Source organism: Amblyomma maculatum, chromosome 10 (assembly GCF_055883805.1).
Source record: "Amblyomma maculatum isolate TAMU_Amacu chromosome 10, ASM5588380v1, whole genome shotgun sequence".
In the NCBI taxonomy this organism is placed as follows: Eukaryota; Metazoa; Arthropoda; class Arachnida; order Ixodida; family Ixodidae; genus Amblyomma; species Amblyomma maculatum.
This window is the reverse complement of record NC_139353.1, coordinates 13,302,456-13,317,122: the sequence shown is the minus strand read 5'-3', so window position 1 is coordinate 13,317,122 and position 14,667 is coordinate 13,302,456. Positions and strand designations below refer to the sequence as shown.

General features: G+C 45.0%; 1 pseudogene across 1 annotated transcript in view; it reads left to right on the top strand.

Moving 5' to 3' along the window:
- Positions 1-14,667, top strand: part of LOC146175636 (homeobox protein Meis1-like) — a 326,682-nt pseudogene that overhangs the window by 29,010 nt on the left and 283,005 nt on the right. Inside the window, exon 2 of the transcript XR_014701149.1 lies at positions 195-433. The product of XR_014701149.1 is annotated as a homeobox protein Meis1-like (transcript). The remainder of the gene's footprint in view (positions 1-194; positions 434-14,667) is intronic.

The window sequence follows — 14,667 nt, the reverse complement described above, 5'->3', positions numbered from 1 at the left end:
ACACCCCGCCTAGGGGTCCTTAAGGGAAAATAAATGATGATGGTAATCGTATTAAAATAAAGCTTAGCTAATTTTGAATCACGAAGAGTTGACTCTATATCCCAACGGTCCATTCGTTTTCCCCGTTTGTGTCCGCTTAAAATTGGGTCAATGTTATAGCCGCTGTTAACGATCGGTCCTTCTCTCTTGCGCAGTACGACGACCCGGTGTCTCACTACGGCGCCGGCGCCGGTGGCGGCGGGGGTGGCGCGGCCCTGGAGGGCCCGCTGGGCGGCTACGACCCTCACGGGCGCATGCAGCCGCTGGCTCACAGCCCGCACCCCATGAACGCCGCCGCCGCCATGTACGCCAACCACGGTGCCGCCGGGGCCGCCAACCACGTCATGGGCGCCGTGCCGGACGTCCACAAGCGGGACAAGGACGCCATCTACGGGTGAGGCTCTTTGCGTTACCGGCCTTCGTCTCGGGCATTTGTCGTCGTGCGACAGCAATGCTGACAAATCGCGCCCTTAAATGTGCATTTCAGTGTCTATAACCTACAGAAAGGGTTCATTGAGGCACTGATGTACCCTTTTAATTGGGGCAGTGCTGTTTACTGGGCCCATTAAAATTGCCAATCAGTACCTTAGTGCACCCATTCTGGAGGGTGCGAGCTATATAGACACAGAAAGGCTGCGATTTTGTTTACAGTGAGAGTGACGCCATATGCATCCTATTGCAAAATACTGCGGATTACGAAAGTCCGGTTCACAGTCCGGGAGGGACCAGTGGCCGTTCTCATACAGGATGCGTGATGATACGATGACATATATATATATATATATATATAGGATCGTCCTGTTTGAGTAGGGGTGGTGACATGTGCCGCCATGGTCTCTATATTCTTTTCGTTACCAATCGGCCAATCTTTACGGCATGCTATCATTTCGCCTAAATTTCTTTATACTACAAATTCTATTGGCATTTACTGTTTACCAATTGTACCAGATGTAGGCGCCGCCTATGGGGTGCGTGGTCAAATACTGGCTCGCGGCGAAACCATCAGTTAATCAAAATATCAAATCAATTTATTCACAAGAATAGTAAAAAAAAAAGTTCACGTAAACCATATGGGCCTATGCAGGCATTCTTGCTGCTACACAATCGTGCTATTAGCAGTATGCCAAATTGTTGGTCTCAGGAACGTAGGTGGCTCGAAACTTTAGGTTCACTACCGTTTTTTAGCCCCATCAGCTAGCAAAATCTTGATACGGAGTTCACCACATGACACAAAGGAATACCAGTAGGTAAATTCCTTATGAGGTCATGCCAGGCTGCAGCTAGATCTTGGATTTGCCATTGGTTAAAACATTGCGGTTGATTTGCCGTCCTACCACCTCTCCACTGGGTCGAGGGTGCTGAACTAATATTTGACGTAGTTGTTTCCCCGATTTCACGGCGACATGTGTAGCAGAAAAAAATTGGCGGTTTCCCCGATGTAGCAAAGGTGTACATATTACAGAAGGAGACATCAATTGCTTTTCGATTTACACTGCTCGCTTTCTCATCGCGTTCTTTGAATCTCATTTCTTCGTCACTCATTTGTGCCGTTGCTGCGTATACTATCTCTGCTGCGCTTCTAGAGCGATGAGATGGGTGAGACCTTTGTGGAGGGTGGAGGTGGATTTCCGTGGTGAGGTGGTGAGCTGGTAGCTAGATGCGGTCGGTGGGTGGAGGGGGGGTATAGTTCCACTGCTTCAAGGCCTTATGGCAGGTCGAGACAGGTGAAGAACTTTGAGCGGATGGCTGTGGATGAAATCCCTCTAGACTGCTGGAAGGGGAAGGTGCATGGCGGGTGACGCTTGTCGAGTGCGGATGGTTCATGTCTTTGCTCTCACACGCCTATACGCTTCGATTCGAAGGAATGGTCCTGTTAGGGCTACCGATGCTTACCGTCGATAGAGGAAACAGATCGTTCTCAGGCATATGTACATGTATTGTGGTTGCTTATTATTATCATTTTTTTTTTCAGGAAGGAATATTTAATATTGTGTTTTCTACGGTTCGTCGTTGCCCCCAGAAGTCAGTTGACATATTTAAAGAAGAATGTGCAGGATGTTCTTTGCTACCCCCCTCTCTTTTTTGAATCTGAGCAAGTAAGGTCTCTTCATTGCATTCGCGAGCATTCTTTCTTGGCGTCGTAAAATTTTTGTTTCGACTCGTGTTATTTCTGTAAACTGATAGCGAATAATGGATGCGGGTGCTAAAAAAATTGAGACTCGTTCTCTGCGCTGCGCCTCGCTCTACAGCCGGCGCGCTGTATATCCGGCTTATCAGGGCTGGTAATTGCGCGGCGCATTCGGTCGTCAACTCGCGTAGCTTGTTAAGATGTACTCGGATGGGGGTAGTGAGGGGGGGGGGGGGCAGAGAAAGATGTCGAGCTGTGCCTAACCAACCTGCTGCTACAGCCGCGCGAGGATTCGCGCCGGGCAGCAAACATGGCAGCAGCAGCAGCAGCAGCGAGCAGTGGCAACAGCGTCGCTGCTCGCAGCTGTTGGGTCGCAGCAGGTGGGAGACGCAAGCCGGTCGCTCCGCCGCGCGGGTCTCGCGTAAAGGGCGAGGGGCCCTCGGCGGAACGGAAAAACAAGCTCAGCGGCGGGCGAAACAAGAACACACTCTCTTCCACGTAAGTTGTGTACGAGGGGCCATGTGGAGACTTGGTGAACGCTCAGAGAACGAAAAAGGGAACGCAGAGGCGTTCGCTTCAACAAAAGGGAAACGAAAGAACAAAAAAAAAAAAAAATTCATGGACTTCACAATTTCACAAAGGATGCGGGACCACGCAAAGCAGACTCTCCTCGACTGTGTCTTGTGAACACAGAGAGAGCGATGAAAAAAAAAAAAAAAAAAAAAAAGGAAAGAAACTTGCGGGGGGAGGGGGGATAGGGGGAGGGGGGGCTGAAAGGTAGTGGAATGAATAAATTGAGAGAAAAAAAAGAATAAAATTGCTTTTAACGCTAATTCGCCTTGTATGGAGGCCAGAGGTTATACATACATTAGTCCCATCGACGACACTATTCGCTCCTCTTTTTCTTGCCTTATGTTACATTTAATCCTAACCTAATCCTACTTCAATCCTTTACGTGTCACCATAGAAGCACTTTACATCTTATTCCTTAACTGCCAGGTGATAACAAATGTAATTTGAGGATGAAAAACTGACGAAAGGCCAACATAGCGGAACTATAGCTGCTCCACGCTTATAATTCGGGTTTGCCAGGGAATGAAAGCATGTTTTGCAAATGCGCTGCAGAGGTATAGCAAAATTGTATATTTATGACATTCGGCACTTTAACCTGCGTACTGCTTCGTATTCAGTTAGATGATATTCACATTCGATGACACTGCGTGGAGCTGGGAAGGGCGAGGAGTTATATGCAGAAGATTTTCTGTTTCGAAATTATGTACGTCGATGAGGTTCTTGCGCGTAAACATTCGATTGTGTTCTACAGCCCCGATCTCTCCTTCATTCGCACATGAGTAAACGACGCAAGAGGTGACATTGCTTCGATGAATGAAGTAGACCATTATAATCGCGAAATTTGTCAATGTTCCGATAAATAAACACACACAAATGCACAGAGATCTTTCTCAGAATCGCATAAGGGTCCGTGTAGTCATCTACAAGTCAGCAGCGCAGAACGAATAGACCAGGGACAGGAGACAAGCGCTGCAGTCGGCATCGCGATAAGTGGAGCAAAACGCCGGGAACAAAGTATAGTGCACTTCTCTGGTGGCAGCTGGCATCGAACGCGGCGGTGCTCTGTGAGCGCTTCATAAAAATAGCGATGAAACAAACAAAGTGCCAACGCTCAACGCTTGTCCGTGTTTACAGGCATTCTCTGTATACAAAGGAGAGGAGCTCATTTGGGGCAGATGTGCGCGTAGTGCACGTGGTACATCGACGGGCAGCGTCGCTACCACTTGTGGTGTTCGTAAGGCAACAGGTGAAGGCCGCGTTTATAAGCACGGTAGATGTTAAGCTTCACTACTGGAATGGTGACGCAGTTTGCCGCTTCCTGCCTCGTCAACAACTGTGCAGTCGCTGTGTAGCGTTTCCTGGAGTACCGCTCGGCGGCTTGCGTCACTTGAAAAAAGTTTACGGCGCATATACGACATTTACTCTGTATGAACGCGTTGAAAAGTTAAGAGTAGCAAAAAAAATGGGGGGACTATAGATGACAAAGCTTGGAAGTGTACCAGTACGGAGTCTGGCCACATTCTTGGTCCCGTGTCAGTGTGGATACAGTTCTGCCGGGCTTTACTGCTCCAAAAGAAATATTCCACTGGTGAAAATGAAATTTCACGATGCACAGTGCTATGTCAAAAACGTGGCATTCGGCACATCTTGGCTTGATCCGCGACCTCCTATATCTTCTACTGTGCTTATTGAGAACACTTCATATTCACCCTATACGTCCCTTCCTGTATTATCACATGTCCTTATCGTGAACACTTCATTTCATCTGACACGTGCACTGAACATCAGAAATGATGAGTGCCCATTCTATACCGTGCCGAAAACCTTTTTGTTTCTTTTTTTTTTATTTTATTATTATTTTTTTTTTTCATAGGCGTAGATATACGTATACAGCTGATTTTCTAGTGTTTTCGGGCCGTCATGCGTGCGTTGCACCCAGGGCCAGTCGTGGAACGACCCTCCTCTCCCTCCCTCTTACCCAATAACCTCCGCTTTCGGTGTATAAAAAGGGGAAGAGAGCAAAAACAGGACGAAGAGGGGAACGAACAACACAGGCGTTCTTCGTCCTGTTTTTTCGCTGTTCCCATTTTTAGCAGTCTGAATTCAACTACTAGCCCGCAACAAGACCCTCGTGAACTTCTGTGTAAACCCTACGGGCTTACAAGCAGCCAGCATGTGGAAGATGAATATGCGCTCTCTCTTCGCTGCCTATACGCACGAACCGTCCACACGCGCACAGGATGCACAGTGCATTTGTGCGTCAGTCCGATAGTTCGCGTGCCTTTATTATTATTATTATTTTTATTTATTTATTTTTTTTTCAGCTTAGTTGCGGTACACGAGGGTGGTCTGAAGGGATCGGTGCAGAGAGAGAATAAGAGGCGATGGTTATGTCGCACCTGTGCTTTCTCTGTGTTGTACGCGAGGATTGCATCTCGTTAATTCCACTTTTCCTGTTGCAGCGCGCGGGACATTTTCCGCTCACTGTTAAAATGGATGTTCGCTTCGCTTTGCGCGCTTTTCGTGGAACAAGTTGCACTGTGGGGGTGGAAACGTCAGCTGTTCTAGCCGAAGTGGGTGCATTGCTTTCCAGTCTTGCCGTTCAGCCACTCCGGGAAACGGCAGGCGGTCGGCTTCCCACTAGGTCGTGTTTGTGTGGACGGGGTGGACGTGTGTGTTGTATACATACATACTATACACTTATATATGCTGTTGCGAAATATCACTGTAGTCGATCGCAACTCTAGAATGACGCGGAACAGCCCCTCAAACGGTCATCCAGCCAGTGATATCGATGAATTATCACTATCTCGCGTTTAATCCTGTTGTCCCTAAGAGCTTGATGCTGGGCCCACTGAGGTGCACCGAGGTGGCTTAGTGGTTAAAAAGTTCGACTGCTGATCCGGAGCACCCGGGTTCGAACCCGAACGCGGCGGCCGCGTTTCGATGATGGAGGCGGAACGCAAAGGTGGCCATGTGCAGTGAGATGTCAGTGCACGCTAGAGATTTCCGGGTGGTTGAAATTATTCCGGAGTCCTTCACTAGGCACCTCTTCTCTCTTCTTCTTTCAAATTCACCTTGCTCCTTTTCTTTACGGTTCAGGTCTCCATGGAGAAGTGTGACAGATACTGCGCCTTCCGTTTCCTACAAGCCAATTTACAATTTACCCGTTGGGGCTAGAAGGGGCAAGAGGACTAACCTCGGATTGACCTAATCAACCACAATGCTATGACCATCAGTGCACGCCAATTTCTGGTACTTCTAGAGTTTCACAGCCAGGGGCGAATTTATGGGTCGCTCTTGAAGGGGCTGGTCCCATTTGAATCATATATTTTGGGTCATTTTACCTAAAAAATGCAGTTTACATGATTTTTTTGTGTAAAATGGGATTCATTCATTCATTCTTAATCTTTATTCATAAGAATAACCTGAGTTTTTAGTTTCAACACAAGGAGGGCAGTAGTTTTCACACTGTAGGGCAAGACAGATTTAACATAAACTGCTAAACAGCAGCAAGAGCATTATACGTACAATTGTGATTCATCAAAATTTGTGAGTTCTATATAAAACTATGTACATTTTCTTTAAAGCCAATTGCTCTTCAAAATAAAATGCTACACAAAACACAAATAGATTACATGAATAGGATGAATGTTACCATTTCTCTTGGAAGTTTTACATCACCATTTCAAAGACTATATGAGCGCCACTAACATTTCGTCTCTATGGAAAAATCTATAAAGGACACCAGGTGGTCTTAACAAAGTTCGAAGCTCTCCACTACTGTGTCCCTCATATATCCACGGTCTCTTTGGGACATTAAACTCTGTAAATCACCGCACACGTCATATAGGGTAACTTACAGTTAAAAAGGAAAGCAAATAGCAACGCCTTAAGAACGCAGAGCTGAATCCATATTATACACTTTATTCTGTAACGATGACGACTTGAAAGTAACAACTAAAAACAACTCTTTAGGAGCACAACGGAAGACAAAAAAAAATGAATAAACGGACAAATTGATGAGAAAACACCGAACAACAACATACCTTGTGTGACATTTGCTGGTAGAGGACCAAACCTGCAGCAATGTTTACAAGTCTGAAGGGACCTTAGCCTTTCATATGAAATATGATATAGCATATACTCGATAATACAGTAATTTTATGCTTCATCGCTCATTATTTCGTTTTTTTTTCTTTCTTTTCTTTTCTTTTTTTTTTTTTTTAAGGTATTCGAACACGTATTCATAGCTAAATAAGGCCTGAATAGTATATGGTAAAGGGGTCTAACCGGTGGTGGGCTCCGAAGTGAGATTCTGTGATGGGCGTCGTAGTGGAAGGTTCAGGTCATTTCAATCACCTAGAGTCGATCGAAGAATCTTAATTATTTCCTTTGCACCTGGTACAAGGTTTTTTCAGTTGAATATTGAAGTACATCATAACTTTCCGCTTTAAGGTCGTACTTTAAAATCAGGTCCATTTTTATGAGCAGTGAATCCTGTGCCGTAAAGATGTAGTCCAACGTGTGACGTATTGCAAAAGCAGCCAGTGATGACTTCGCCAATGTCACGAATGTAAACAACAACGCTGTTAAAATGCAAGAGAATTAAGAAAAAGGACGAAACGAAGAGAATGTAGAATGTAGAAAGTAGAAAGAAGCAAGACATATGAACCGTTCTTTTGTTTATTTATTATTTTTTTTTTGTGGACGTGTAAGCAACAGCGAACCACAAATAGGCGGATAACAAAAAAAAAAAAAAAAAAAAAAAACGATCGACGCCTGGTGTTTCAGCGCTAAAATGTTGTGCTACGATATGAATGGTGACATGACACGTACTCAGAGGACCGAGTGCACGCACTTAACTGTCTAGTAACAAACACTGCAATGTTTCCCCTCCTATTTAATTTTTCTTTGTTTTATTTAAAAAGGAGGTTAATAGTTTCCTCGCGCCTTGATGGATTGGCGACCCATTGTAAAATGTGTAGCCGTCACCATCCTCTTCACCGTCAAGCTCTATGCGCGTACACGCGTACCCCGGCACTATAGAAGTGTGCTGGTCCTATATAAGGCCGGATATCACCAACACACTTACAATATTGGGCCGGTGTTTTGTGCTGCATGCGGTATATATACAATCTCACGTGGCAAATTTGTACATCGTCCTCGCATTGCGCCACATTTAAGGACCGGAGCTTTCCCTCAGACTTGACATTTTAAAATCAAGTTCGCCTAGGTTCTGCGCCAGCTGGCGAGCGATGCGCGCGGAGAACGCTCAGCGGGTGTCGCTAGTCCCGTCTCCTGGCTTTACGTGGCCAACGTGAGCCCGCTCGCGCTGTGTTGTACACAGCGGCAATGCGGCGCCCGACACCTACACGTTCTTGTAGCGGGCACGCGCTTCATTGTTCGCCTCAGACGCCGGGCAGCTGCGGTCTAATCGATGAGACCCCCAGTGTTTCTTTTTGTTTTCCTGAATCTAGCTTGCTTCACTCCCCTCTCCCTCCCTTGTTCCTTCTCTCTCTCTAGGCTTCGGCCTGCTTTTATCTTTAAGCTCCTTAACTTTATTTATTGTTCCCCTTGGTTCAACATGCTACGCATGTGCGTACGCATATGCGAACGATCGCTCATATGCGCCATGTTTGCATTATCCCTATCCGGTTCGCGTTTTCTTTTTTTTTTTCTTTTTTTGGTGCCGCTTCTCGCTTCGTATATATGACTCGGCCATGTTCGAGCTCTAAGGACAACGTGCACAGCCACCTACGTATGGACAATACTTCCGTTATGCATATGTCTCCAGTGGTCACGTGTGCGAACTTCACGAGCGCTTGGTGGTTTGAAACACTGCCAGTCTTGGAACTGCACGCGACCGTCATCTGCTGTTGCGTATTCGGTCTATATTGCGTACAGAAGTGCGTCGCAAGGATAACCGGTGGCTACTTGATAACGGGGAAGGGGGAAGGGGGATAGAGGTTTGGAGTTTTCTGTTTTACCTGAGCGGTAAGGGTGTAAGCAACATAGCTGTTGTTACCGACCAGGTGCGCGGAGGGGTCGTTTGAGGGCGCCACACGCCATTGGGCATGCGCAGTCAAAGTGCTCACTCGCGGTGTGATGCTGTTCAATGTCAGTAGGCGATTCCGCTGTCCTAAGGCCAGTTCTGATCAGATACGTCTGTAGATGAAAGTTGCGTTGTTTTTTTTTTTTTTTTCAGTGACACGTGCACAGACGACAAGCGCTTCGCAGATGGCGTAGGCTTAGTATGATGCCATTAGTGCCCGTAAAATCAGTGCGCATTAGTGTGCGCATGCTACATCGCTTGTGTGACGTACCCGTTCATTCTGCAGTAAAATTTAGGCTCACACGAGAGGAGATATCTATTTTTATTCTTATGCTCCTATCTGTAGAGTCAACGGAAACGAGCTTTTGGACTTAGGAACATCCTTTCAGACTGTTCGTCAATGCTTTTTATCATTCCTTTTCTGCGTTAATGCCAACATTGCGTTAAACTGTGCAATGCGCTGTCAACGGTCGCAGTTTGCTTTGAATCTCGGGAAACCATATGTGGTTGCGTCTGTGTTAATAGAAGATACAGGTATGTGAAGGAAATTGGCTCCGGGAACGTGTGCGTTTAGAGTGTAATCGAAAAGCTCACTTTGAGAGGCTCGAATGTTCATCTCTTAGATTTCATTCAAGTACAGAACACAAATAGAGGGCTTGGAGGGTCAACCCGTTTTGCTGATATATGGACCATTTCGTTGTAGACAGTGGCAACTTCGCAGGTTTCTCGGCATTCGCTTATTCTGGTAAAACTTTTGCTATAGGTTTCCCTCTCCGCGCTGACACATTCTGCCAAACTTGAGCGCCGTGCGATAATTCATTCATGCGGAACTCGAATTTAAACTGTGTCGTTTTCATGGCCTCATTTGAGAAGATTTCATTTTGTGACGTCACAAACAACATACCCACGTTACTGTCCGCTCCCCGCGGGATCAAGAAATTTTGAAGTGTGTATTAGGCTACCTCAGGCATTTTAAACGTGTGTGCGAGCGTTTTTTCTAATACTGTTTGTGAGGTCATCGATTCGTCAAGTGGAAACTCCGTTTCTGTCATGAAACCAATTTCAGTTTTAGTTCGCTGTTCTTTCTTTTTAAAAACAGTTATACTTGAAAAACAGCTTGTTGTGTCGCTGGCAGGGGGCATCGAGGAATTTAATGCAATAAATAACTCAAAATGATGAAAAAACCACCGAAGTTGTTTTACAAGTACACCCGAATGCGAATCATATTATTCTTTACTCATCATGAAGTAACGATCGGGTCCAGAGCCAACGAAGTAGAAACAGTAAAAACAGGTGGTTTTGGAAACGTTCCTCTCGCTTTAGGCTAATGAGTCGCGCAACCTATTGTTGCAGTGGGCTGCTCCCAAAGCCGAATTTATCGGGACTGAACTCGACATCTATAATTACTGCTTCCGGCAACACAGCGGCGTCGTTTTGTTTTGTATTTTAGGCTCTCGTTTTTCCGCTTTAGTTGTTTCGCACTCCGTGAGCAGTTCCGGCTTGTTCGTACATGCATTTAATGACCCGACACGTGGCTGGGCTCTCCGTCGTGTGGATCGAATCCAATGTTTCCGGGACCTCTACACTTGCACTGTACGTACGGGTTTGCTGTAATGCACCCAGGGCATAATGACTGTATCATAGTCAAGGGCTTGCAGTGTGTGTGAAGCTGCCGAGAGGCAAGGATGAGACTCCTCCTGAACCACAAGTGACTGTATAAAAACCTTCCCATCTTCCTACCTTATACCTTTCTCTTTCCTGACCATTATGGTGAAAACGTTTCACTAGAATCATACAATGATTTTATGGTGTGATTTCGCAGTGAATACATACATACATACATACATACATACATACATACATACATACATACATACATACATACATACATACATACATACATACATACATACATACATACATACATACATACATACATACATACATACATACATACATACATACATACATACATACATACATACATACATACATACATACATACATACATACATACATACATACATACATACATACATACATACATACATACAATTAGTTTTTTAGAAGTCACGTAAATGTAATGCCCTTACATTAAAATTGGCCCAGTCTTAAGATTGGGACTAATCTAGAAATGGCACATTTCTGCAAAAAAAGAAAAAGAGTGCACCTCTATTACTTTTTTTTTTTTCATTTTTATGGAAGCCAGTAGCATTCCTGGTTTAGAAATTTTCATTTCAATTCAGTTCCATTTCCTTGAAGACTCCTTTTCATTGGCATTCCGTGATGGGTAGTTACGTTTTTTTTTTTTTGTACCTCAACAGCGACTGAGACTCTAAGTCGGCCTTGAATATTTTGGCCTACATATGGCGAAAATTTTCAAAACCCGCCGCGGTAACTCAGCAGTTAATGCGCTCGACATTACAAGTTACTGGGAAAAGTAATTGAATTACCGTAATATTATTGTTGCCTATAGTCTGTAGCCGCGTCGCTATGAGAGTATAAAATTCTTGTCTTGGGCGTGAAGCTTTTTGGCCCGAGGCTTCCGTTTGAGTCTGCTTTGACTTCGTACAGAGCCTGCATGCCCTCGAACTGTGACTCTAAACTTTGGTTTGGTTTGGTTTATGGGGTTTAACGTCCAAGAGAGACTTAAGCTATGCTAGGCACCCTAATGAAGGGCTCCGCAATTTCCTATCACATCGGTTCTTTAACGTGCACTTGACGGCTGGCTTGCTTTTCGCCTCCATCGAAAAGCGGTTGCCACAGTCGGGATTCGATCCCGAGCGCGGCGGGGCATTAACCTTAGGCTTGGGGCATTTTCAACTTACTGGTCATCGACGTATATGGACTCACGGGCATCCGCGGGGGTATAAACTACCGCTGCTTTCGCACTGCCTTGCCTTGCGCATCAACATTTAGCAACGAGGTTATGTTCACTGCTTCCAGCTGTAATGCCAAGTCCTTGGCGTGATGAGCACCGAGTAGAGACAATTGCAGCTTGTTTCGGGATCACTGGAGCTATATGCTATGTTTCGCGATAATTGAATGCTTCGTGTTATTTTATGGCTTCTGCGTGATATATTGCCGCTGCACTGCCGCTAGAAAGTGACGCTGCACATGATGGAACTAGGCGACTATTTTGCCGCCGGCTTCGTGGAAAAAAGCGCGAACCAGTTTGTATGAACGCTTCTTCATTACGGCTGTATATAACTTGAAGCTATTATACGTCACCCAGTTCGGTGGTCGGCTGGATGGCTCTTTATGCCTATTTCCACGTCACTCTTTCAGTAATATGCAGTGATAGGCGCTGCAACACGGAGCTGCGGCCGTATTCGTGTAACATGAGACCCTCTTGATATACTAAAATGACGCCTATTTTCTGTTTATTGCGTAGAAGCTGCAGGTTGTGCCAAACACAACAACAACAAAATGTTTAATGGCTGTGCTTTCAATTCGCTTCGCAGTTAAGTAGAAAAGTCGCCTAAAGGATGAGCGAGTTCATGATGTCTACTAAAGTAGAATAAGGCATGGTGCCAGACGACAAACTTAACATAACATAACATAAAAATCCCTGATTAGGACTGACAGTACCTGAAATAAATAATATAACATAAAATAACATAGCATATATCAGTTGTGCGTTGCCTGTGTTGTGTCTTGTGCTAATGAAATTGGCTCCGCCGGGGTGGCGCAGTGGTGAGCTAGGGCGCTCGGCTGCTGTGCCCAAGGATGCGGGATCGAATCCCATCCTTGGCGGCCGATTTTCGACGCTGGTGAAATGCAAGGCGCCCGTGTGCTGCTCGATGTCAGTGCACGTTAAAGACCCCTAGGTGGTCGGAATTAGGAGAGTTAATTCTCCACTACGGTGTCTCTCATAGTCTGAGTCGCTTTGGGACGTGAAACCCCACAAACCAACTAATGAAATTGCGCCAAGCTTGGTGCGATACTGCTACAACTTGTCACGAAAGCTGCGGAGTCTTATTTTATTTTTTTTTCTTCTTGAACCAACATTTCGGTTCATGGCCCTTTTTCCCAAGCATTTCACCCCAGAAGAGCCGAGCACCAGGCCGGGGGAAATCTTGTACCCACTGGAAACCGGTGGGTACCCGGCGGCACTGGGGATCGAACCCCGTACCTCCCGAATGCTTTGAAATCAGTCCTTTATAAAACTTTAATACTTCCAAAATTAGAATACTCAGCAGCGGTCTGGGATCCTAGCCATGATTACTTAATTACTGCACTTGAACTCGATCAGAATAACTCTGCTCGTTTCATTCTTTCTAACTATAACCGACGAGCAAGTGTCACAGAAATGAAAACTATTTTGCGTCTTCCATCATTGGCTTCACGACGAAAAGTTTGCCGGCTAACCCTATTCCACAAGTTGTATTATCATTCCGTCTTACACAGCAATTTTTTCAGACACCCTATTACATATCGCATCGCATTGATCATCCCTGCAAAGTAGCCATCCCTTTATGCAAAACAGATTCTTTCTTACGCTCATTTGTTCCCCGTACTTCCAAAGAATGGAACGATCTTTCTAATGAAATTATATCTATTACTGATACAAATAACTTTCGCGAAGCTTTAACTTGCATTGTATAAGTACTACTAGTTTTGTGTCTACTAATACAATTATTGCCGATTTCATAGCTAATATTGTATATATAGGATGTATTATTTATGCACCGATTTTTGCAGTGTTTCTTTTTTCCTGTATTTCTTCTTGCCCACTCCCCTCTGAAATGCCTGTACGGCCCTGAGGGTAAAGACAAATAAATAAATAAATAAATAAATAAATAAATAAATAAATAAATAAATAAATAAATAAATAAACAAATAAATAAGTAAATAAATAAATAAATAAATAAATAAATAAATAAATAAATAAATAAATAAATAAATATTGTGTATATGCAGTCCAGCCCGCTATAACAGCCTCAGTTATGACAACCGCTCGCTTGTTGCGGACGAGGGTGGCGCTACAGGTGCACATTCGTGAATAGGTCTCTCTAAAAAATATGTGTACAAGAATTACAGAAAAAAAAAAAAAAAGTCCACTTGCTTCACATTGCATACTTAGGCCACATAGAGTGAACTTCGGATATATTGAACGAAATTCGCTTTCCCGTCAGACTCGTTAGATATGGGTGAACTGCATTCAAATGTGAAGTGTTTGTGAGAGTGAGAGAGAGAGTGAAACTGTATGGTTATGGTGCAACCTGTATTACAGAAAAATGTCGAAAACGGCTTGGTGTGCACTCGGGCAACTTTATATGCGCATCATTTTCACCTAAAGCCAAGACTCCATGGGTGGTGACACGGAACATGTAACCACCGCGCGGTATGCTTCCAATCACCGAACAGCTTAGCTTGCGCACCCCCCCCCCCCCCCCTCCCCCCTATTTCTTTTTTCATGCGTCTGTATGGGTGCTGGCCGACTTGATGATGGCTTCTTTTTGAACTTTTCGCGCCGCACTGGTGTCTCTTATGGCATATGTGAAGCCTTTGTGCCTATGTAACTTCACGAAGCAAGCGGAGAACTGATATGGGCGGCGAATCTCATTGTCACGTCGGGCTCGTCGGTTTTGCCTTGAACCGCTTTGGCACTTTATCGCGTGACGGTATTGATTTCCTCTTCTGTTCTCTCATTTTTTTTCTTTTCCCGTCTTTACGTGGCGTTAGCACGGCGTTGCGAATCTTGTTTGCCTTTTTACCATGGACTGGGTGTCCGCCTCTGCGCACTTTCGGTGTGGTCTGTACAGTTGAAGTTTAAGCTGGCTGTTGCAGTTCTGCCATCTGCCAGTAGCTCATCGAGCTTTAATACATGCACCGTTACGAAATCTTCCGTTGAACTAAATGGAGTCTC